Genomic DNA, 24,808 nt, shown 5'->3' on the forward strand with positions numbered 1-24,808 from the left:
GCAGGCTCCCACCACATCCTCCTCCCAGTCGGGCCCCGCCCCGCCCCTCCTTCCTTCTCTCCCCGCCGAAGCTCTGGACCAAACTGAGGGGTTAGTGAGAAACCATGCGCCCGGGAAGCCGGCTGTGTCAAGGCGGAGCTGCGCACTTCTTGCGTTTGTGTCACCTTGTCCTTTCCTAGAGACAGGGCGGAGAAGAGGGAGAGCCCGAGGCCAGGTCTAGAGCGGCAGGCGGGGCGGAGTTGAGGGCAGCGGGTCCGGGCTCCCCCACCCCCGCGCGCCTCAGTGGTACCGGCCAAGGGAAGGACTCGCAGCTGCGGGGCTCGCGCCGCTGTCAGTGCGGCTGGGCGCGAGAGCGGCGCGGGCGCTGGGCGGGCAGACCTAAGAGAAACCGAAGGGGCGGTAGCGACGGCGGGGGCTACTCCCCCCCCCCCCCCCCCCCCCGGGGCCCCCGNACCCCCCCCCCCCCCCCCCCCGCGTGTGCCCAGCTCCTGTCGCCGCTGCCGGGTCCGCCCTCTTCCTCCCTTCCGCCCCCGAGTGCGGCGGCACCGCCTTCTTCTGCGCCTCGCGGCTTCTTCTAGACCTCTTGGCGCGGGTGAGTGGGAGCCGCGGGTGTCTCCTTAGGGGTGTGTGTGTGGGTGTTCCTTGTTCCTTTTCGGTCACCCACTTCTTCGCGCGGGCCGCTGCCTATTTTTAGAAACTCTTTTTTCGGCCATTCTGGGAGTCCCGCGAGCCAGAGTAACTCCCGGCGCCTTCCCCCCCGAACCTACCCCCACTCGGGCTCGCCGCCCTGGGTCGCCCGCCCGGCCCATGCCTATCCAAGCTCGCTCCTGGCCGCCCTGGCGTCTCCTGTCTGCTTCCTCCCTGCGGGCCCGGCCTCGGTCCGGAGTTGGTGGGGTGGGCCCGCGCCCGCTCGGAAGTTGGAGTCTTTTGTGCTCGCGCCCCGCCCCGCGAGGGGAGGAGTGGGGATGGGAGGCCGCGCGGGGGAGGCCTCGGGCGGGCCCGGCCCTGGCTCCAGGCTTCTTTCGGCTTTCCTTCCCGAGCTGGGTCTGCGAGCTCCCGGAGGCGAGTAAAACTGATCCTGCTTCGCTCCTCCCGGGCCTGAGCGCCTCCTCGGCCCCCACTTGTGCGGCTTCTGGGCTTGTTGCACACTTGGGCTTGGAGAGGATCAACAACAGGCCCTCGACCTGGGGCCATGTTCCGCACCTGACTCAGCCCCCTTCGCAGCTCAGCCTCAGTTTGCCCCTCCGTGAAATGGAGGAGAAAAAGAAAGTCGCCTCGAAGGGTATTTGTAGATTCAGGGAGGGAAACTAATATGTGAGACAAGTGTTTAATACCAACAGGTAAAATTTAATGGACTTGACTCAGGAACTTCGTAAGTCATATTTCATTTGTTACCCACGGCGGCCGTCTGGGGTTATTACCATTTATTTATACAAGCAGAAATCAAGGCGCACAGAGGTTAAGTAATTTCCTTCAAATTAGTAGCCAAAGAAGTGTAAAGCCTTGGTGCTAGTACGTGTTGTTTATTAGTGTGAGCTTCTGTAATCTCTTTGTGCAGAAGAGATTTGATACAATCCTTGGGTCACTCGTTAGAGACAAAACTCCGTTCTCCTTGACGCCTGCGATAGTGTCCATACTGTGGATGAAATCCCCACTGGAGGTCCAAGGGGAAAGAAGTTACTATGAATTTTTTGCTAGTATTGTCCATTAGAAGTAGATGGGTGCAGGAGACTCCAGATCTCAAACACACTGAAGTTCCCTGGGGTTTTGGCTCAAAGAAAGCTTAAGTCGTTTTGGTTTTTTTTTATTATTTTTGACTTTATTTTTTAGAGCGCGGGGGAAGGGGGGGGAAGAGGGAGAAGGAGAGGGATAGAAAGATCAGTGCCTTGCACGCGCCCCCAACTGGGGAGCTGGCCCACAGCCCAGGCTTGTATACTGACCAGAAATCCAACCGGCTCCGGGACCCCTCGTTCACAGGCTGGTGCTCAATCCACTCGGCTACACTAGCCAGGACAGAAAGGTTACATCATTTTAAACAGTGAAGTCCATCCTTTATTTTGTTTATGGTGAAACCATGTTCCCCCGAAACCTTGCATGGTCTCTACAGTGTTTAGATGTAAAGCTTCTAGTTGGGGAAGGGGGAGAAGGAAGTGGCTTAAGTCAACTGCTTCAGCTCCCTCCCTTCAAATAGGGTTTTATTTCTATTTTCAGATGAGGCCCAGAGGGGTAAAAGTGAACTAAAATTAACTTTGGCAGGTGTTCTAATTTTTCCAAGTGTTTGAACCCCGTGTGGGGAGTATCTAAAATTTAGGCAGGGGAGTTTCTAGGCCAGGTCTTGAGGAGTCTCCTGATACTTGCATTACTGCTTTGGAGTCGGGAGGTCTGCTGTGCTCACCATTGTACAAGATTCTGGATTTAGAAGTTGCAGAATGTAGGAGTTGGAAGGGGTCTTACAGGTCCTCTGGTACCATTCTTTAATCTGCCCTCCCCCCTTACCTTTTAAAAAAAATAGATTTTGTTTGTTATTTTTAGAGAGAGGGGAAGGGAGGGAAAAAGAGGGAGAGAAACATCAATGTACTTGAGAGACATTGATCAGTTGCCTTTTGCACTACCCAAATCTGGACCTGGACCTGGACCTGGACCTGGAATGTGCCCTGACTGGGAATTGAACTGGTGACCTTTTGGTTTGCAGGCTGGCACTCAAGTCTACTGAGCTACATCAGCCAGGGCTCCCTTACCTTTTAACTGAACTGGGAAAGGGGACGTGAATCTAGATCCACAGATTGCCTTATTGACAGAATCAGAAGTAGAATTTGTAGTCTTTTGCTTCTCAGTCCCAGTAGTATTTTTATTTCTATCATATCTTGCCACCTTTGGAAAGGGCTCTAAATTACTTATGCAAGCCTGAAGACAGGAATCCTGAGAAAATTGAAATTACAAGGATGTTGTTTAGTCCCAGCCATATTCCATGTCTCAGGCTCAGCATTAGGAGAAGGCCAGGTTTTTGTGCACAGATATGCTAGTTCTCATAAATCACCAGTTTAACTGTACAGTACTTCATAGTACTCTTCTGCAATCATTATCTGATTTCATTTCTAATTCAGTCCTGTGAGGGAGTTAGTCTTTACAAGTATTGTTGAGAATTGAGAACACAGGTAAGGTAAGGGCACTTGCCTTACTTGGATCACCAAGTTAATAAGTGGCAAGGACAGAGCACCTCTCCTGGGCAGAGGATTTGATGTAAAGTCATGAACTACTGTATTTTTTTGGACTATAAGATGCACTTTTTAGCCACATTTTTTTGCTTTAAAAATCTACCCCCCTCCCATTATTTGCATCATTAAGACGCACTTAGGTTTTAGAGGGGAAAAAAAATGTAGTGAAAAGGTGAGTCTTATAGTCCAAAAAATATGGTAAGCCTCTCATTGTGGCTGTCTGAGCCTCAATTTTCTTATCTGTGAACTCACAGGCTTTTGTAGGGACCATGAAAAATGGCTATGAAAGTGTATTGTAGTAGTTGTGAGTAGTAGGAATAGTAGGATATATAGGAATAGTGGGAATAATAGGATAATGTTTACTAAGTACTTCTCATGTGCCAGTCACTGGGCTAAGGACTTTCTGTGGAGTATCTCATTTAGTCCTTAGAGGAATTGTGTGAATTAGGTATTATTATTATTATACCTGCTTTACAGAAGAAGAACCAGGTCACACAACTTTTTCTCAGGGTCATGTAGTTGATAAGTGCAGGCAGTGTAACTGTAAAGTTGGTGTGCTTTATTTTGTGAAAATATACATAGGACAAAATTTACCATTTTAAAATGTGCAGTTCTGTGGCATTAAATACACTTGAATTGTAGTGCAACCATCACCACCATCCATCTAGTATTTTTTTGTCTTCCCCAATTGAAATGGTATCCATTAAACATTAACTCCCTATTGTCCTCTCCCCCCATCCCCTGGCAATCACCATTCTATTTTCTGTGTTTATGAATTTGACTGCTTGAGGTACCTCATATAACTACAGTCATACAATATTTGTCCTTTTGTGGTTGGCAAAGCTGGTGCTCTCAGTGCTTCCCTTAACCTCAGGGTGTAATGTAAATGCAAATTGATTATTAGTCCGAATCTGCATTAGGGTGTGGCTTGCAGCTCCAGAGCCGGAACCCTGGCCTGGTGGTGCTTCTGGTTAAGCTTCCTCCTCCCTTTCTGGATTTGAAGCTCCTTATTACTGAAGCCTTTTTTGAGATCTTCATTTGCCCCTTCTATGTCTTCCAAAGACACCGCCCACCCTTGAAATAGGGCCAAGAAGACTTTCTGCCCTTGCCTTGTTTGTACCTGCCTTTCTGACTATCAAAGTTTTGGGCATATGGGGCTGCAGTGATAATGAATAGCAGTGCTCGGTTCAGAACTACTCGGAGGGCGATTAAATGGTCCTTTATGAAATGTTCCCTCTGTGCTCTCCTCTCTTTCCATAAAGGCTCACAAGAAGGATTAGCTTTCTGGTTTCTAGAGGGTATTTATGGATCCTAGTTGCTTGCAACTGGTTAAGATGGAGTTAAATAGCATATTTAGCCTCTCAGAATTCCATGTTCCCCTGTCTGTGTAGTTGGGTGGGGTGCGGTGTTTGTTTGTGAAGGGTAGTTGGAATTTTGTCCTGATACCAACAGGGCTAGATGGGAGGTATTCTGGATATGGGTAAATAGGGCAACAAACAGATCTGAGCGTGTTACGCTTTCCTTAAAAAATCTGATGGCTCGACATTTCCTACATATTAAAGTCCAAACCAGTAAGTATGGTACTGAGGTCAGTCAGAGTGTGCTGAATTGTTTACTGGATAGAATCTTGTAGTTTGGGAGCTTTAAAGTCAGGTAGACCAGCCAGCCAACTGGCCTCCATTTGAATTGGCTTGGCTACCTGTTGAGATTCTCTTTCATTGGGCATCTCATTTTTGGAAAGTTTTCCATTTACTGAATGAACAATTATTAAGTACACCATACATGGTACTAAGCTTGAGTATTTGGGTATATACAGCCTGGTGGGGAGGACAGGCAAGGAAACAGACAGTGTGAGAAGCATTGTGACATACAACGTGGAAGCATGGAGGAATGGTAACTAACCCAGTGTTTGAGGGTGGGAAGCCTTTCCCAGAGAAGTTGGCTGACCCTGGACTTTAGGAAAAGAAGAATTGTGGAGTCATTGAGGAGACATAAGAGTATTCTAGGCAGAAGGAATAGCAAGTCTAGAGATGGTGGTGGTAATAGGTGAGACTTTTGGCCCTTTTCCTCTATCGACCAGGTACTATTCTAAGCATTTAACATACATTTAACTAATTTCTTCCTATGCCTTCAGAAGTATCATCATCATTATTATTATTATTATTATTATTATTATTATTATTTTCATTCTGTAGGTTAAGAAACAGACCATTAGGTTAACTGAGTTTCTCAGGATTCCTTGGTGGAGCATAAAGCATGAACTGGGTGGATGTGGCAAAAGATGAGATGCAAGATAGGCAGAGTAGGGGCCAAGTCATGAAAGGGGCTTGTCTGGGTTGAAGAGTTTAGACTTCATTTCAAGGCAAAGGGGGCTATGACCTCTGCATTTTAGAAAGATAACTCTAGCTACCTATTTGGGGAGTGAATTTGAGGGCTAGAGCTCCATAGGCAAAGAGACCAGTTAAGGAAGCTGATGCAGCAAAGGCAGGTGAGAGGTGATGGTGTTTCAAATGAAGACAGTGGGTGTGTGTGGAGGGGGTGGAGGGCGTAGTAGAAAAATGAAATTGAGTGATGAGAAGCAAAGATTTTTGGTGTGGTGAGTAAGGATGACTTCTAGATTTTTCCTTGGTGCAGTTATATAGATAGTGATGCCATTTATTGAGGTGAGGACACAGGAGAAGGAGCGTGTAAGAGAGGAGAGGTTTCTCATGCAGGGTCTTCTGATCCTAGTTCTTTGTGGGAGGATGGGGGGAGCAGGAGTGAGGGAAGAGTATGGCATGGCAGATCTGGCAGCTACCCTTGGGTTAAACTATCTCTGGATAAACCGGATGATGTAAACACTAGTTCTGGAAGAGAGGAATGTTAGATTCTAGACATTCAGGCCTTGCACAGCTAATGTTAAAGCCGAGGAAACCTTACATTTTCTGCAATTTCCTTTGGCACTGCTCTCCATGAACTAGCGTGCTCCCTAAGTCAACTCTGCTGACCCTCTGCTAGGCGCTGGGAAAACAAAAATGAGTAAAACATACCTTGGGGAGCTCACATCCAGAAGGGGAGCAGATCTCAGTAGCTTAGATACTGTGGTGAAGGGAAAGAGTTAGGAGGGCAGGTCAGGGCGGGACAGGATGGGAAGGGACCAGGGGGGATTTTTATTAGGGACAGGAGTCAGGAGACCCTGCTCTGTGCTCCAGTCTTGTCAGGTGGCAAAGATTCAGGCTTATTCATCTGAATAATGATGACTCCAAGGGTCCCTTCTAGCAGTACCATTTTGTGATTCTAGTTGATGATTTAGACAAAATGTCCCTTGCAGGGGAGTTATGTTCTTTCTCTCCCTCTATCTCACTCTCCCCTTCTCTCTATTTCCCTCCCTTCTTCCTTTTTTTCTTAGGCAATGGTGGAGGGGTAGGGTTAGAGATAGGAGGGTTTTCCCATGAGTGTCTGTAAAAACCTAGTTTTATTCAATTTTCGGTTCATGTATAAAATGTACAGCTGAGGGGGAGAAGATGATAACAGTGATGTTAGCCTGTTGTCCTACAACTGCCTCCTGTATATTTTAAGGAAAGTTTCAGATCTGAGATGGGGTATAAGAGGGGCGGTGAGATAAATTGTGAGCCTAGTCAGGACCCTGAGGATCATTTGATCTGGTCCATGCTGTTAACTCATTGTGTGGGTTTGACAAAGCCCTTTTCTCCTTTGGCCTGTTTCTTCATAAAATAATCTGGAAAGTCCCTAAAATTCTGTAATGGTCCAACGCTGAGGAGCTGGGGACAGAAAAGGATTTGAGGTTTCTTGAACTTGGAGTTTCTAGTCACTTTACCCTCCTCACTTATGAAGAACTAGAATCAGCCAGCTTCCAAGTGTTGTCATTAGTTATCTTTTTCTGACTGTTTCTAATGCCCTTCCTTTTTCCTCTGAGTTTTAGTGTCTTTCTGTCACTTCATAATGGCCCTCATGTGAATAAATGTGCTGTACCTCCTCGGAGGAGGGGAGGAAGGATGGGATATCATCCCTAGGTTCTGGTCTGTATCCCCAAAGAGCCATTTAGGCCATCCACTGCCTCCTGTTCTCTATGCTGGGGTAGGGGTGGGGGGTTTGTACTCGAATACTCAGGGTTTCTGAGTCTCAGACACATCTGTTTGGAGTGCTTCACTGACTAAGGTGCAAATCTGGCCATCTTCCCAACATGGCCAGTGCAGTTCCACTGGGGGAAATAGCATTAAGTGGGCTTTTGATGCTTGCCAAACTCACATTAATTGTAATTACCTAATACTCTCTGGGATCTCAGTCTTCCTGTCTGTAAAACCAGGGGGTTGGGCTAGGTAATCTTAAATGATACTTTTATCTCTTAGTAGTCTGAATTTCTAGTTTTGCATAAGAGGCTTAAGAGTTCATCTTTGGAAGGAGAAAGGGCTTTTTTAGAGCATTGGAAGTCTCTCAGGGTTAAATTCTGGGTTCACAGATATTGTCCCATGGGACAAACTTGGAGTTCAAGACTGTAAAAAAATTACACTTAAATATGTAGCAAACTGTTTAAAGTCATACGATATTGCCCTGGCTGGTGTGGCTCAGTGGATTGACTGCTGGCCTGTGAACCAAAAGATGGGCTGGTTTGATTCAAAGTCAGGGCCCCAGCTGGGGGCATGTGAGAAGTAACAGATCGATGTATTTCTCATACATTGATGTTTCTCTCCTTCTCTTTCTCCCTTCCTTCTCCTCTTTCTAAAAGTAAATAAATAAAATCTTTAAAAATATGTGATGAAGAAAAAATTAAACAAATTCGTGTAAGATTCCCAAACAGTACTAGAACTGGAAAAATGCTAGATCAGAAATTTGCATTTCCTTAATAGAGTTTTAGCTTTATGAGGGAGATACCTCTGCTGAGGTTACCTGGCACTTGAAATGCCATCTGTATCAACTGAATACTAGTTGTATTTGTCAAGGTAAAAATCACTGCTTTATTCCAGGTAAGTATTCTCTTTTAGAAGGCCAGGTTTAGAAACTTCATGTCGTTGGCTAGGTTTTCTCCATTCCAGAGGCATTTATCTGGTATTTAGCTGTCTCCTGTTTATTTGATTTAGTAAGGATTTTACTAAGCCTAGTTAAAGGTGCTGTTTGTATGGTGTCTCTTGATCTGTTTGTGTAGTTTCCTTTGTAGTTCTTTGTGCTAGTGAGAAAGCAAGCTCAGCAGTAGATTTAAAAGAATAATTTCCATAACTCATTATTTCTCCAGGTCTGGGTTTTCTTTCTGGAAGGTATGATTATGCTGCACTGAGAAGTCAAATGTTGTTCCTTGCTTACATAGACCATTGTAAAGCTTTGGGACTTGTTCTTGCAGACAGCTGTACGCTGGAACAGTGCTGTCAATATAATAATGATAGCTGTGCCTGAATCAGTTGAACACAAGAATATCTTTTGTTCAGACCTTAAAGACTCGCCCTAAATTGATTTTCACATCAATTAAAATCAATTCTTACTGAAATTAGGGTTTTAGGTAGAGTTACCATGCTAAGTAGGTTGCCTAGCTGTTGTAACACGATTATGCTTGGAAATCAAACTGCTCTCCAGTCCCAGGCTCAACCATTCATACCAGGAATTTGGAGTACCTACTGTATGTTCTTTTTATGGAGAATAGAAAAACTGAGCAAGGTGTGATTCCTGCCCAGAAATTGTCTTCAGTCTTGAGAGGGAAGCAGGTAAGTACAAAGTATCCTAGCTGCTTCTTAACCCTGCTGCCATGGCCCAGATGTTTGGGTTGAGGGTTCAGACTGGAAATAGCAGAATTGATGGATATATGACTAGGCAAGGAGACCTGTTTGAATATGACTTCACTGTTTAGATTTATTTTTGGCTTTCCCTCCCTCTTTCCCTTCTGCCTGTTATCCCAATATTTATCCTCTATTGCTGAGATGTGCAACACCCAGTGTGTAAAGTCAAGAATGTTAGGGTAGGGGACAACATTTGGGTCCCCTGCAGGTTTGGATGTCCAGACATCTGCCTAGTGCTTTCACTGTTCTCCTTGTATCAGTTCTCTGGCTGAGTTACAGAAAAATTTGATGTTGTCTAGTTGCTTATTTAGGAATGAAGGAAATTTCAGGTTTTATATTAATAATTCTAAGTTTTACCTTCAGTTTTGAAGTAAACTAGCTCTCTGTTTTGCTTGTAAGTAGAATTATTTGAAGTATACTTTCTGGCGTTTGATCAATTTATGACTTTATTGTGGTTCTTGAAGCCCATTGCCGCTGTCTCTGCCAGCCTTCTTTGAATACTTTGCAGCATAGAGCCCCAGGAAATTGAGGGAACCTTGAGTTTTCTTTGCTCTTGAAAGGCTCTTCCTCTTTCCTTGTCCCTACCCTCAAAAAAGAAATGTTACTTTGGGGTGCTGTGTTGTGTTCATGTATTCTTTCAGCAATTTAGCATTTTCTGTGAGATCTAGAAAAGAGGAAATAGGCCTGTGTTGGTCCTCAGAGGTTTAGGGACAGTATTGAAATCAGCTGGCCAAACTGCATGGAGCCCACTGAGTGCTTTTCTTTTGTGCTGTGAATGGTGTAAATGACTAAAGCATACTCTTGCCTTCAGGGAACACATGGACTGCTTTGAGGAGATTAGATGATCATGAAGATGTGGCTAATAGGTATTTTTGCGTAGAGAGCTTGATTTGGATTTTAAGTTTCTACTCTTGTTCCCTGGAACTAATGTGTCCAGGTAAACTGGATTTTCTCATTTAAAAATGGGGTTCATACTCTATCTTGTCTTCTTCACAGTGTTATTGTGAGGGGCAAGTTAGGTAAGTTTATAAACACTAATTATAAAATCAGATGATATAACTTTTTAAAATTTAATCTTTTACTGTATTTCTTTTCCATTACCATTTAGTTCCCTTGTACCCCCTGCCCCTAGCAATCACCACACTGTTGTCCATGTCCATGAGTCCTGTTTGCTCAGTCCCTCTGCCCCTCAGCCCACCCTGCCCTTTCCCCCACTGCTCATCGTCTGCTCTCCATCTATGAGTCTGTCTTCTGTTTTGCTTGTTAGTTCAGTTTGTTCATTAGGCTCCACATGTGAGTGAAATCATATGGTATTTGTCTTTCTTTGACTGGCTTATTTCACTTAATATAATGTTCTCCAGGTCCATCCATCTGTTAAAGAGGGTAAAATTTCTTCTTTTTTATGGCCAAGTAGAATTCCATTGTGTAAATGTTCCTAGTTGTTTTATCCATTCAGCTGTTGATGGACACTTGAGTTACTTCCATATCTTAGTGATTGTAAATACCACTGCATTGGACATAGAAGTGCTTATGTTCTTTTGATTAGTGTTTTGGGTTCCTTCAAATATATTCCCAGAAGTTGGGTCACTGGGTGAAAAGGCAGATCCATTTTTTATTTTTTTTTAGGTATCTCCATACTGCTTTCCACAGTGGCTGCACCAATCTGCATTCCCAGTGCAGAAGGGTTCCCCTTTCTCCACATCCTTACCAGCACTTGTTGTTCGTTGATTTATTGATGGTAGACATTCTGACAGGTGTGAGGTGGTGTCTTATTGTGGTTTTAATTTGCATTTCTGATGATTAGTGACGTTGAGCATCTTTTCATGTGTCTCTTGGCCATCTCTGTGTCCTCTTTGGAGAAGTGTCTATTCAGGTTGTTTTTTATTTGGGTTGTTTGTTTTTTTGGGTGTTGACTTTTATAAGTTCTTTTTTTTTAAATTAATATTTTATTTATTTATCTTTAGAGAGGAAAGGAAGGAGAGAAGGAGAGAAATATCGATGTATGGTTGCCTCTTGTGAGTCCCCTGCTGGGACCTGGCCCGCAACCCAGGCGTATGCCCTGACTGGGAATCGAACCGCGATTGTGTGGTTCGCAGGCCCACTCTCAATCCACTGAGCTACACCAGCCAGGGCAACTTTTGTAAGTTCTTTATAAATTTTGGAAATTAACCCTTTGTCAGATGTATTGATGAATATGTTCTTCCATTCTGTGGGTTGTATTTTTATTTTGTTGATGATTTCCTTTGCTGTGCAAAGACTTCTTAGTTTGATGTAGTCCCATTTGTTTATCTTTTTTGTTTGTTTGTTTCTCTTACCTGGGGAGATATATCCAATAAAAATTTTCTGTGAGCAGTATTTGAGATTTTGCTGCTTATGTTTTCATCTAGGATCTTTATGGTTCGGGTTTAGCATTTAAGTCTTTTATCCATTTTGAATTTATTCTTGTGTGTGGTATAAGAAGGTGGTCTAGTTTCATTTTCTGTATATATCTGTCCAATTTTCCTAACACCGTTTATTGAATAAACTTTCTTTAGCCCATTTTATGTTTTGGCTTCCTCTGGTGAATATTAATTAACTGTAAAGGTGTGGGTTTATTTCTGGGCTCTCTGTTCTGTTCCATTGATCTTTGTGTCTGTTTTTATGCCAGTACCAGGCTGTTTTGATTACTCTGGCTTTGTAATATAATTTGATATTAGGTAGTGTGATTCCTCCAACTTTGTTCTTTTTTCTCAGGATTGCTGTTGATATGTGGGGCCTTAGTGATTCCATATAAATTTTTGAAGTATTTTTTCTAGTTCTGTGAAATATGTTAATGGAATTTTGGTAGGAATTGTGTTGAATCTAGATTGCTTTGGGTAGTATGGACATTTTATGATGTTAATTCTTCCTATCCATGAACATGGTGTGGGCTTCCATTTATTTATATCTCCTTCAGTTTCTTTCTTCAGTGTCTTATAATTTTCCATGTACAGGATTTTTACATACATGGCTAGGTTTATTCTTAGGTATTTTATTCTTTTTCTAGCAGTTGTGAATGAGATTATTTTATTAATTTCCCTTTCTGTTGGTTCATTATTGGCATATAAAAATGCAACTGATTTCTGGATATTAATGTTGTATTCTACTACTTTGCTTAATTCATTTATCAGTTCGAGAAGTTTCTTGGTGGACTCTTTGGGGTTCTCTATGTACAGTTCATGTCATCTACAAATAACAGTTTTACTTCTTTTTTGTCCTCCTCTTTATTCCCCTCTGCCCTGCACCCCCCTGCCAACCCATTCTCCACCCTTAGTTCGTGTCTGTGGGTCATACATATAAGTTCTTTGGCTTCTCTATTTCCTATACTATTCTTAACCTTCCCCTGTCAATTTTGTACCTACCCTTTATGCTTCTTATTCCCTTTACCTTTTTCCCCATTCTCCCCCCTCCCTGCTGATAACCCTCCATGTGATCTCCATTTCTATATTCTGTTCCTGTTCTAGTTGGTTGCTTAATTTGTTTTATTTTATTTTTTTTTAGGTTTAGTTGTTGATAGTTGTGACTTTATGTCATTTTACTATTAGTATTTTTGATCTTTTTTTCCTTAGATAAGTCCCTTTAACATTTCGTATGATAAAGGCTTGGTGATGATGAACTTCTTTAAATTGGCCTTATCTGGAAAGCACTTTATCTGCCCTTCCAGTCTAAATAATGGTTTTGCTGGATAGAATGATCTTGGCTGTAGGTCCTTGTCTTTCATGACTTCTTTCCAGCCCCATCTTGCTTGCAAGGTTTCTTTGGAGAAATTAGCTGACAGCGTTATGGGAACTCTTGTAGCGAACTGTCTCCTTTTCTCTTGCTGCTTTAAGTTTCTCTCCTTATCGCCTTGGGTGGTGTGTCTCAGTAGATTGACTGCTGGTCTGTGAACCAAAGGGTCACTGGTTCGATTCCCAGTCAGGACATACGCCTAGGTTGCCGGCCAGATCTTCAGTAGGGGGCACATGAGAGGCAACTGCACACTGATGTTTCTCTTCCTTACTTTCTCCCTCCTTTCCCCTCTAAAATAAGTAAATAAAATCTTTTTTTTTTAAAGATTCTTTCTTATCTTTAATCTTGGGTAATGTAGTTATGATGTGCCTTGGTGTGTGCTTCCTTGGGTCCAGTTTCTTTGGGGACTCTGAGCTTTCTGGAAAGCTCATGGAAATCACTTCATGGAAATCCCTTTCCTTTGCCAGATTGTGGAAGTTTTCCTTCATTTTTTCAGGTAAGTTTTCAATTTTTTGCTCTTCCTTCTCTCCTTCTGGCACCCCTATGATTGGGATGTTTGAATGTTTAAGGTTGTCCCAGAGATTCCTAAGCATCTCCTCATTTTTTTGAGTTCTTATTTATTTATTTTTTGAGTTCTTATTTCTTTATTTTGTTCTGGTCGAATGCTTATTTCTTCCTTCTACTCGAGATTGTTGATTTGAGTTCCGGTTTCCTTCTCTTCACTCTTGGTTCCCTGTATATTTTTCTTTATTTCACTTTGTATAGCCTTCACTTTTCATCTTACTTTGTGACCATACTCAACCATTTCTGTGAGCATCCTGATTATCAGTGTTTTGAACTTTGCATGTGATAGGTTGGCTATTTCTTTGTCACTTAGTTCTATTTTTAGAGCTTTGATCTGTTCTTTAGTTTGGGCCATATTTTTGTCTTGGTGTGCCTGCTATGTTGTTAGGGGTGGAGCCGTAGGTATTCACCAGGGCAGGGCAACCCAGGTTGCTCCGTTGTGGCACTGTATGTAGGGTAGGAGTGTGAGAAGGAACAGTGCATCTTGTTGGGCTCTCAGTTGGCCCTCAGTCACTTCCTCTGCTGCCCACAAGCAAACTGGTCCTTCTGGTGCTGATTCCCAGGTGGGTTGGTTTGTGTATGTTCTAGGATCCTGCGGGTGTCTCTGTCAAACTCTCCTGTGGGGCTGGGAGTTTTTTCTGCTGCCTTAACCCTCATAGGTTTTTACAGCCATAGGTTTTGAGGCTTTATATTCCCATGCTGGAACCGTGGGTTATGCACTCTTTTCTCACTCCCCAGTTCATCCCAGTTTATATTCATGCAAATGTGGGATTGCCTGGTCCGCCAGCCACCACCTGGCCATGTCCTGTTTGCTTTGGCTGCCAGTTTCCACCCACTAGTCTTAATGAATATTTCTTCTTTAACTCCTTCGTTGTCAGATTTTCATACAGTTTGATTTTCTGGTAGTTCTGTTTATTTTTGTTTTTAAATTTGTTGTTGTTCTTTTGGTTGTGTGAGGAGGCAAAGCATATTTACCTACGTGTCCATCTTGGCCAGAAGTCAGTTTTACTTCTTCCTTTCCCATTTGGATTCCTTTTATTTCTTCTTGGCTGATTGCTGTGGCCAGAATTTCCAGTACTAAGTTGAATAAAAGGTGAAGGTGAACATCCCTGTCTTGTTCCTTATCTAAAGGGGAACACTTGTAGTTTTTGCCCGTTGAGTATGATGCTGGTAGTGGGTTCCTCATATATGGCCTTTATTATGTTTAGATATATTCCCTGTATTCCCACTTTGCTAAGAGTTTTAATCATAAATGGGTGCTGGATTTCATCAAAAGCTTTTTGTGCATCTGTTGATAGTATCATGTGGTTTTTATTCTTCATTTTGTTTATGTGGTGAATCACATTTATTGATTGTGAATGTTGCACCAACCTTGAATTCCCAGAATAAATCCCATTTGATCATAGTGTATGATCTTTTTGATGCATCGCTGTATTCGGTTTGCTAGTATATTGTTTGAGGATTTTAGCATCTGTGTTCATTGGGGACATTTGCCTCTAATTTTCTTTCTTTGTGCAGTGTCTTTATCTGGTTTTGGAATTAGGATAATGGTGGCCTGGTAAAATGAGTTTGGGAGCCTTCCCTCCTCTTGAGTTTTATGAAATAGTTTAAGGAGAGGTGTTAGTTCTTCTCAGAATGTTTGGTAAAATTCATCTGTGAAGCTACCTGTAGTCCAGGACATTTATTTCTTGGTTTTTGATTACTGATTCAATTTCATTAGGTGTAATCTGTTTATTCAGATTATATGATTCTTCCTGATTTAGTTTGAGAGGATTGTATGTTTCTAGGGATTTATCCATTTCATTCAGATTGTCCAGTTTGTTGGCATATAAATTGTTCATAATATTTTCTTACAATCCTTTGTATTTCTTTGGTATGAGTTGTTATTTCTCCTCTTTCATTTCTGATTTTATTTATTTGGGTCCTTTCTTTTTTTTCCTTTCTGAGTCTAGTTAATGGTTTGTCAGGCTTGTTTATCTTTTCAAAGAACCCCCTCTTGGATTCACTGATCTTTTGTATTGTTTCTTAAGACTATTTTGTTTATTTCTGCTCTGATCTTTATTATTTCCTTCTTTCTCCTTATTGTGGGCTTTGTTGTTCTTTTTCAAGTTTCTTTAAGTGTGATGTTTGATTGTTTATTTGAGCTTTTTCTTTTTTTGTGTCCTCATTTTCATTTGTTTCAAGGTATCTTCTGATTTCTTTCTTGATCTCATTGTTGACCCATTCATCATTTAATAACATTATTTAGCCTCCATGTCTTTGTGTTTCTTTAAGATTTTATTTTTTTTTTAGAGAGAGGGGAAGAGAGGGAGAAAGAGTGGGAGAGAAACATTAATGTGTGGTTGCCTCTCATGTGGCCCCCACTGGGGACCTGACCCACAACACAGGCATGTGCCCTGACTGGGCATTGAACTGGCGACCCGTTGGTTCACAGCCCATGCTCATTCCCTGAGCTACACCAGCCAGGGCACTTTGTGTATTTTTCAGTGTTCTTCTTGTGATTGGTTTCTAGTTTCATAACATTGTGTTCAGAGAAGATGCTTGATATGATTTCATCCTTTTAAAATTTATTTTATTTTTATTTTTTAAAGATTTTTAAAATTTATTTTTAGAGAGAGGGGAAGGGAGGGAGAAAGAGAGGGAGAGAAACATCAGTGTGTGGTCCCCTGTCGCACACCCCCACCCAGGACCTGGCTTGCAATCCAGGCATGTGCCCTGACTGGGAATTGATCCGGGGACCCCCTGGTCTGAGGATCAGCACTCAATCCACTGAGCCACACCCACCAGGGCTTCTTAAATTTATTGAGACTTGTTTTGTGTCCTAACATGTGGTCTGTGCTAGGAAATGTTCTGTGTGCGCTTGAAAAGTATGTATGTTCTGCTGCTTTTGGGTGAACTGTTTTGAAGATATCAATGAACTCTGTTTGATAGAGTGTGTCATTTAAGGCCACTGTCTCCTTGTTGATTTTCTGCCTGGAAGATCTATCCACTGAAGTCAGTGGAGTGTTAAAATCTCTGGTTATGACGGTATTTCTGTTGATCTCTCCCTTTATGTCCATCAAGATTTGCTTTACATATTTAGGTGCTGCCATGTTGGGTGCATAAATGTTTATTGGGGTTATATTCTCTTGTTGGATTGTTCCCTTTATCATTATGTAGTGCTCTTATTTGTCTCTTACTGCAGTCTTGGTTTTTAAAGTCTGTTTTGTTGGATATAAGTACTGCTACCCCAGCTTTTTTTCTTTTCCTCTTTTCCATTTGCATGAAATATCTTTTTCCAGCCCTTTGCTTTAGTCTGTGTATCTTTTGATCTAAGATGGGTCTCTTGGAGGCAGGATATATATGGGTCTTGTTTTTCTTATCCATTCAGCTACCCTGTGTCTTTTGGTCAGAACATTTAAGCTGTTTAGTTTACATTTAAGGAGATTATTGATAGATGCCTATAGTGCCATTTTATTGTTAGACTGTTTTCCTTTTTTAAAAATTTCTTCTTTAAAAAAAAAGACTTTACTTACTTTTAGACATAGGACAAGGGCGAGAGAAAGAAAGAGAGGGGGAGAGACATCAACATCATTGTGTGGTTGCCTTGTGTGTACCCCTTACTGGGGATCTGGCCCAAAACCCAGGCATGTGCCCTGACTGGGAATCAAACCAGTTACTCTTTGGTTCTCAGGCCTGTGCTCACTACTGAGCCACACCAAGCCAGGGCTATTTCTTCCTTCTTAAAGCAAGCCTTTTAACATTTGTTGCAGTATTGGTTTGGTATTAACAAACTCCTTTAGCTTTTTCTTGTCTGGGAAGCTCCTTATTTCTCCTTTTATTTTATTTTATTTATTTATTTTTTTAAAATATTTTATTCATTTATCTTTAGAGGGGAAGGGAAGGAGAGAGGAAGAGAAACATCAATGTATGGTTGCTTCTTGTGCATCCCCTGCTGGGAACTGGCCCCTGCCGGGAACTGGCCTGCAGCCCAGGCATGTGTCCTGACTGGGAATCGAACCGTGATTGTCTGGTTCACAGGCCCGCGCTCAATCCACTGAGCCACACCAGCCAGGTCTTCTCCTTTGATTTTAAATGATAGCCATGTTGGGTAAAGTAGCCTTGCTTGTAGGTCCTTGGTTTTCATCACCTTAAGTATTTAATGCCATTGTTTTTTGACCTGAAATGTTTCTATGGAGTAATCAGATGCCCGTCTCACTGGTGTTCCCCTGTGGGTAACTACCTGCTTTTCTCTTACAACTTTTAGGACTCTTTCCTTGTCTTTAAGTCTTGTCATTTTAATTATGATGTGATGCTATAGGCCTTTTTGGGTCCCATTTGTTTGGGACTCTCTGAGCTTCCTGGACTTGTGTAACTTTTCCTTCATTAGATTAGGAAAGTTTTCCGTCATTGTTTCTTCAATAGGTTTTTGATCCATTGCACGTTCTTCTCCTGACATTCCCATGATGTGGATGTTGTTAATGCTTCAGGTTGTCCGAAATGTTTCTTAAGCTCTCCTCATTTTTTTTAAATTTCTTTTTTCTTTTTGTTGTTCTGCCTGTGTATTTTTTCTACCTTGTCTTCCAAAACACTGATTCTATCCTCTACTTCATCTAATGTACTGTATTGTTTGCAGTGTGTTATTTATCACAGATATTGCATTCATTGTTTCTGACCGTTCCTTTGTTATGGTTTCTATGTCCTGGTCCTTTTTTATGTTTTCTTTTTTCATGCTGTTAAGTAAGTATCCTTATATTCATTACTCTAAACTCTGTATCTGATAAATTGCTTGCCTCCATTTCATCTAGTTCTTCTGGAGAATTGTTGTTCTTTCATTTGGAGTCTGTTTCTTTGTCTTCTCATTTTGGCTGCTTTGTATTTTCCACCTTAGATGTTAAAGCAATCAGCTGTTACGTAAACTTATCAGTTGTTAATCTTAGCAGGTTGTGATCAGCAGCTGGGTTTAAGCATCACCGGGTGGGGGGTGGAGCAAGGGGGCTATTGCTTCCTTTCAGGCTGGTGTACTTGAAGGGGAGTGCTTTGCCTGAGAAAGATGGTTTCTGCAGTATGGGAAATACCTCAGCACAGGGATCCTGGTAGCTGTTCCTTCAGGTCTCTCCCCAGAGCTACCAGCCCCAGACTCTCCTCAAATGTCTCTAGTCCACTCTGTCCTCCCTGTGCCAGAGCCCAGAATAAGTGACCGGAATTTGTGTCTTGGCCCTTTAAGAGGCTCCTGAGATTCCAGCCATCTTTCCCTGGCAGACAGAAACCGTGCTGCTTTCACAGCTGGATGTTACCTGGGTTCCTTTCCTGCCAAGGTCTTGTAGTCTGGGGGGCCCATCTTGGAGTTTAGACCTCACATTTCTAAAGGAGAACTCCCTGGTCACTGAAATATCCCTATAGGACTTCAGCTGATGCCCCTGGGAGCCCAGCCAGCCCTCCAATGCCTCCTCCCCACTGCCTACCTGTCACATTGCGGTAAAGTGGTTTCTTCTGTCTATCCTTGCTTATAAGGTTTCTCTCCAGTTAGTGTTTAGTTGGTTATTCTGGATGATTTCTATACAATTTAGCTGTAATTCCTGATTGGTCCTAGGAGGAGGTTAGTGTAGCATCTACTTAACTCCTCTGCCTTGTTGGATTATTTCCCAGGTGATGTAATTTTTATGTGAAGAAGCTTTGAGTAATTTGTCAGAGGTGTTAGGTAAATGTCAGAGTTTTCCACAGAGGAAGAAATCTTTGGGCTGGAGTGATTGTGAAGAGTGTTTCTGAACCAGCCTCTAGGATTGGAAGAAAGAATGATGGAAGTGTTTAGTGTTGGAGCAAAAGACTGTATGTGTACTGTTTAGGGAGAATAGTAAGTGGGTGTTCTGCAATCTCATGGTCAAGTCATAGGGTAGGTATATGTTAAGCTTTAGTAGTTATTGCCAAACGGTTTTCAAAGGTGTACCAGATCATGCTGCCATCAGTTGTATATAAGAGAATTCCTGTTGTTCCATGTCCTTGCTAACACTTAGCATTGTCTTTTTCATTTTAAGCCATCTGGTCGGTGTGTAGTTATAGAAGTGATTTTAAGAACCATAACATGAATTCTCAGGTAGCAGTACCATAAAAGGGTAAAGTGATTGGGAAGTTCAGAGAAAGGAGGGATTGCTTCATTTGTTGGGATATGGTATCCAGGGAACAGTTATGAGGAATATTTGAACTGGGCCGTGTAGGATAAACATAGTGTCTACGTATTAGCCAGGACCACCCCAGTTTCTAATATTCTGCCTGGACTTTTACTTACAAATTATGAAACACCAATATTTCTTTGGACTGTGTCTTCCAAATTACCTAGAAGCAACACCCAGATATCTTTTCTTAGTTGCTATGCTTCTCTCTTTCCTCCCCTTTTTCCCAGAAAGTTATATTCACAGAGATTTAGACAGCAGAGATGGAGAGAGGACATCCTGTGCCATGGGAACAACTGGAGCAGAAACACAGATGAGTGACTAGATGTCATATTCTTGCTAATGAGCAGAAGGGGGGGTGTGACCTGTTTTTTTGTGGGTGGTGATGCCTTCTCATAGCCTCCTAGAGCAGGTGGAAAAGGTCATACTGTTGTTCCCAAGCCAATTTGTATTTAAACTGGATAGAATTTGAGAATGGGTTTGTGTATAATTACATCATTTCAGAGAAGAAATTAATCCAGCAAACAGTTATACTTGAAGTGTGTTGAAAGAGAATTTGTCTTCTCTTAAAATGGAAGGGGAGGGAGGGGAATATCAAAACCTAAAGAGCTTCGTCTTTCTGAGCTCATCTAATGTATATTTGCTCAGAGAAGAATTGCCATTTTCTTGTCAGCTTTTATCCTACCGGGTGGACTCTAGCTGGATATTTATTTTCTGTAGTTTTACCAAATCACTTCGAAGGCCAGTATGCATGTTGATCAGGTCTTAGAGCCTTGCTTCTTTGTTCTGTCAGCAAATATTAGAAAATGCACCTTAAATTAGCTGGTTGGGGGAAATTAGGTGGCTCTGCCTGCTCCCAGAGAGCAGCACTTTCGTGGTAAACATTAGGCAGCTCCTGGTCTAGTGTCAGGTCCTAGGGTGTTTGCCAGGAGAGACGGGGGGTGTTAGAGCTGCCATTCGCTGGAGGGTATCTAGACCTTCATTGATGACACTAGTCGAGTACCTGATCAAACATCTGACCGGGGTTCTAGACCTCACTCTGCCTTTCATGTTTATAATAGCTACAGTGATTACTGCGTCAAGATACTGTATTTAGTACCTTGTATTTATACTAATGGAGCTGTTACGTACTGAAGGTTACTTTGTATTAAGCCCTCTTTGTGTGTAGAAACCTTTATAATATATAAATTTATAGATAAATATCATTACCATGTATATATATAATTCTTTTATATATAAATACGTATTTTATATTGTGTATTTATATATTACATGTAAGTTGCATAAATTTTATCTATAAATTTATAAAATTTAAATTTATACCGTTTATAAATATATTTATATGTAAAACTTTCATATATTATATAAGTCTTCATATATAGTAAAAAATCATGCTTATTCTCACCCAGGAAATGAATTCTGATAATCCTTACCATATAGGTAGGAAACTGAGATGTAAGAAGGTTAAGAAATATACCCATGGTCACACTGCTAGTAAATGGAGTTGCCAGGATTTGAACCTAACCAATTCTTCTTTATTTTTAATGGGGAAAATTTCAAAAATGTACAGAATAGGCAGAGTAGGTTATTGAAGCATGATGTACCCATCATTCAGCTTTAACAAAGCTGTTAAAGTTACCAGTTCACAAATTTACCTCATTTATACCCCTACCTACTTCTCATCCTGTGCTTTGAAGGAAATGTCAGCTATCATTTTATCGTTAAGTATTTTGCAATGTATTTCTAAAACATGACTAAAAAATACAGCTACAGTGCCCTAATCACACCTTATAAAATTTAACAATTCCTTAATACCATCAAAATCCAGATTGTATTCACATTTCCATTTGTTTCATAAATGTCATAGTCTTGTTTTTACAGTTGTTTGATTAGGGTTCATGTAACACGTACGCGTTATAATTGCTTGTTAGGTCTTTAAAATCTCTTTATAAGTTCATTTCTATTGTTTTTCTTTCATTTATTGAGGAGACTGGCTGTTTTTCCTGTAGAATTTTTTTATGTTCTGAATTTTGCTCATTGCATCTCTGGTATGTTTAATGTTTCTTTATCCTCTGTATTTCCTGAATATTGGTGGTTGTATGTATAGGACAATATCTTTTGATTTTCATGGCAACCCCACAAAAATAGGTATTATTTGCATTTTGCAAATGAGAAAACAGATTGAGAAAAGTTGGGTGACTTATCCAAGGTCTCATAGCAGCCTTGGATTTCAACACAGATACTGTCTCCAAAGCCTTTGTTCTTTTCTTTTCATTATTCACCCATTCTGTGAGCCTTAGTTATTGTTGTTCTTTTAATACTATAAAATTTTTCTATTTAGGATTAGCCAGATGGACTCAGTTCAGATGATCCTAATTTTGTTGGCAGCATCCAAAGCATCATAGTCTGGAGCCAGTTGAACATATATGCCTCCTTCTTCCCATTAGGCCTGATCAGGGTGTTGGCCTTGACATCCACAATGAACACAAGTGTATTGTTGTCTTGTATCTTCTTCATGGCTGACTCAGTAGTTGGGGAAACTTGATGATGGCATAGTGGTCAAGCTCCTTTCTCCTGGGTGTGCTCTTCCGAGGATGTTGATAGGCTGTCTTCTGAGCCGCAGTGTCTTAGGCTTCCAGAAGGTGGGTGACATGCGAATCTTTTTTTTTTGCCTTCAAATCCTTTGCCTTTGCCTTTGCCTTTGCCTTGGCTTTGGCTTTGAGAGGGGTAGGGACTTCCTTTTTTGCTTTGGGCACCCCCTTCATGAAAAAGTGGGCCTTAATTTTTGATGTGTGCACTGGGAGCTCTTACACAAGTAGTAGTCTATGTGTCTATGACCATTTGAGTGCCTGCCATGGAATGGCATTGTACTAGATGCTGCGGGTGACACTCACAATGAATAAGACTGACTTCAGGGAGCATATCATCAAGCCAGGGACTGTGGGATCATACCCTGTTTCAGACATGGAGCCTATACTGGCCATAATGAGACTAGAGGAATATTAATTTCCTCACACAAGCTTCCTTACTAGCCTCCTTACATCCTGTCTTGGCTTCTCTCATGCCCATGGTACTTATTGCTGACAAGCGCCTTTTCCTAAAAACCGTTTTTGTTGTGTTCTCCCTGTTTATAAATCTAGCTTGAGGAACTTGGTAAATAAGAAGGTTTTTCTAGCAATAAACCTTTTTTCCTTGAACTGAGTTACTCTTTCAAAGTCAGTAGTCTTCTATTTGGCAAAGGTGGTACTGCTTTTATGGAAGTGCTGAGGGAACCTGGACATGATAGAATAATGATGGAGCGAAGCCATCTTGATTCAGGGGAGAGCATAGGCTTAGCAGTGTTCACTCCCAAGAATATCTGACTGTAGTGGGGCAATTAAACTCTTTTGTAAAGAAAATGTATTTTTAGTTGTGGAGTCCAGGGAGAAGAGTTTACATGGTATGCTTTTGATGGGGAACCAAGCTGCTGAACCTTTATCTCTCTGGCCAGCCAAGCCATTAAAATGAATGTGGTATAAAGGAGTGAAGTCAAGCAGAGCAGTGTTTTGGGTCTATAGTAATTTGGGTGACAAACAGGGAGCATTGGGGTCTAGGCCGACATAGAACTACATAGGTAGTAAAAGTCAAAAAGTTAAGAGAGGTAACGTTCAGGTATCTGTATTCCTAGGGTGCTTTGCATATAATAGTTACCTAATGTCTTCTTTAAATCTTTTGTTTAAAAGATGTTTTGTCAGTGGATCAAGCCAGAGAAGAGGACTGTGTAATCATGGTTTCTAAAGCTCAGGGTCCAAGTGATGCAGGACCCTGGATAGCTCCTTGGAAAAGCAGTTTCTCTGACAAAAGTTATGGTCCTTAGGGGAGTCCTAAATTCTTTCAGGCCAGATCTTTTCAGAGGATTTTACCCTCTAGATCAGAGTTGCAAACTGGCAGTCCCTAGGGTTGTGTCTGTCCTGCATCAATATATATTTTGTTTTACCTGCAGTGTTTTTATTTTGAGTTGGACCCCAGTCTGGGAAGATTGGGGCTGCCTTTCAGTGAAGGTACTGTGAATGAGATCAGAGGCCTTAGCAGGTGGGCTATGGGGGTAACTGATTTCTGTTGAAGAGGGAGAAGGGTTTTTGAGGAAGTAGCAGGGGCTGGAGGCTGATGCTGACCACGAGCAATTTTCCTATTCACAAGAGTGGGAATAGTCCCCAGGTATTCTACAGAAGGCCTTACTCCTGGAGTCCTCTACCCAGGGACTTTCTGTATTATGATTCCTTGTGTACTGGCCAGTCCATGTTTAAGAAGCTTATAGCTTGGCTTTCTTTTGGACTCTGAGGCACATGGCTCTGATTTTTGGGGAAGACCTTTGGAGCACCAGCCTAATTTGGCAAAATGCTTGAGTTTACAAAGTCATGTTCTTCATTTCTCTCCTTTATTCCACGTACTGCTTCCTTTTTAGCTTTCTCCTTTAGGCAGAGCAATTTGTTATCAAATTTGTCAAAGTCCACACCATTTCCTTTTGCCTCTTTGATAACCAAGCCCAGTGTCAGTTGCCATTTATTTCCAGGCTAGTACTTTTTTTGGAAACCCTTGGTCAGCTGTATTCATTTTTGCTACCTGCTTGGTTGGGGCAGGAGGTAGGGAGGGTTGGGCTCTTGATGGAACTCCATAATATTGAAGGGACTTTACCCAGTTACAGTGCTCTTAGTCCCCTAGGAATAGATGAATTATCTTCATTTTACTATGAAGTTTTGGTGCCCCTGTTGGCTATTAAGACTGTGGTGGCTTGTTTTAGGACTTCACAAGGACAGCAAACTAGTCAAGGCTCAGTGAACCTTGTCCTTGGAAAATGGGCATTTTTTACAGCCTCTTAATACTCACAAGCTTGGGGGAGGTAGGTCTGATGCCTCATGAAAGAAACCATGACATATAATACAAATAAAAACGGTTTTATTTATGAGTTTGTACCTGGTCTTTTTAACCTCCTAGCTCAAATGAGCAGTATCTCCTATGTGTTGAAAGTTAGGTGACTTTCTGAGTAAGTGACTCTTTATGCTTCCAGTTTCTTTTGGCTTCTCGTAATTACTGTAATATTGTCATCTACTATGTGGAGCACCGTAGTAATTTCCATGACAACTGATCATGATTTCCCAGATAAAAGGAGGAAACTAATAAGTGTTAGAGACTCAAAAAATGGTATTGGGCTAAGTTCTTATGATACTAGTAGAATTTAGAGCTGGAAAGGACTTTTTCTTTTGATCCTCACACAAGGATATGTTTTACTGATTTTAGAGAGAGAGGGAGAGAAAGAGAAACATTGATGTGAGAAACATCAGTCAGCTGCCTCCCACAGCACCCCAGCTGGAGATTGAACCTGCAACCT

The 24,808-nt window shown here is 41.8% G+C and overlaps 1 protein-coding gene across 3 annotated transcripts in view; it reads left to right on the forward strand.

Annotated features, from left to right (window-relative positions):
* The first annotated feature begins 242 nt into the window (after positions 1 to 242).
* Positions 243 to 24,808, forward strand: part of RALY (RALY heterogeneous nuclear ribonucleoprotein) — a 91,156-nt gene continuing 66,590 nt past the window's right edge. For 2 of the 3 annotated variants that reach the window (XM_037043891.1, XM_037043890.1), the window contains exon 1: positions 464 to 592. The gene's annotated coding sequence lies outside the window, so the exon portion shown is untranslated. Of the gene's footprint in view, positions 419 to 462; positions 593 to 24,808 lie in introns of those variants that run through there. The other variant, XM_037043893.1, reaches the window with a different exon arrangement.

This window comes from Sturnira hondurensis, unplaced genomic scaffold, assembly GCF_014824575.4.
Source record: "Sturnira hondurensis isolate 20B ecotype Veracruz unplaced genomic scaffold, ASM1482457v3 Scaffold0004136, whole genome shotgun sequence".
Taxonomy (NCBI): Eukaryota; Metazoa; Chordata; class Mammalia; order Chiroptera; family Phyllostomidae; genus Sturnira; species Sturnira hondurensis.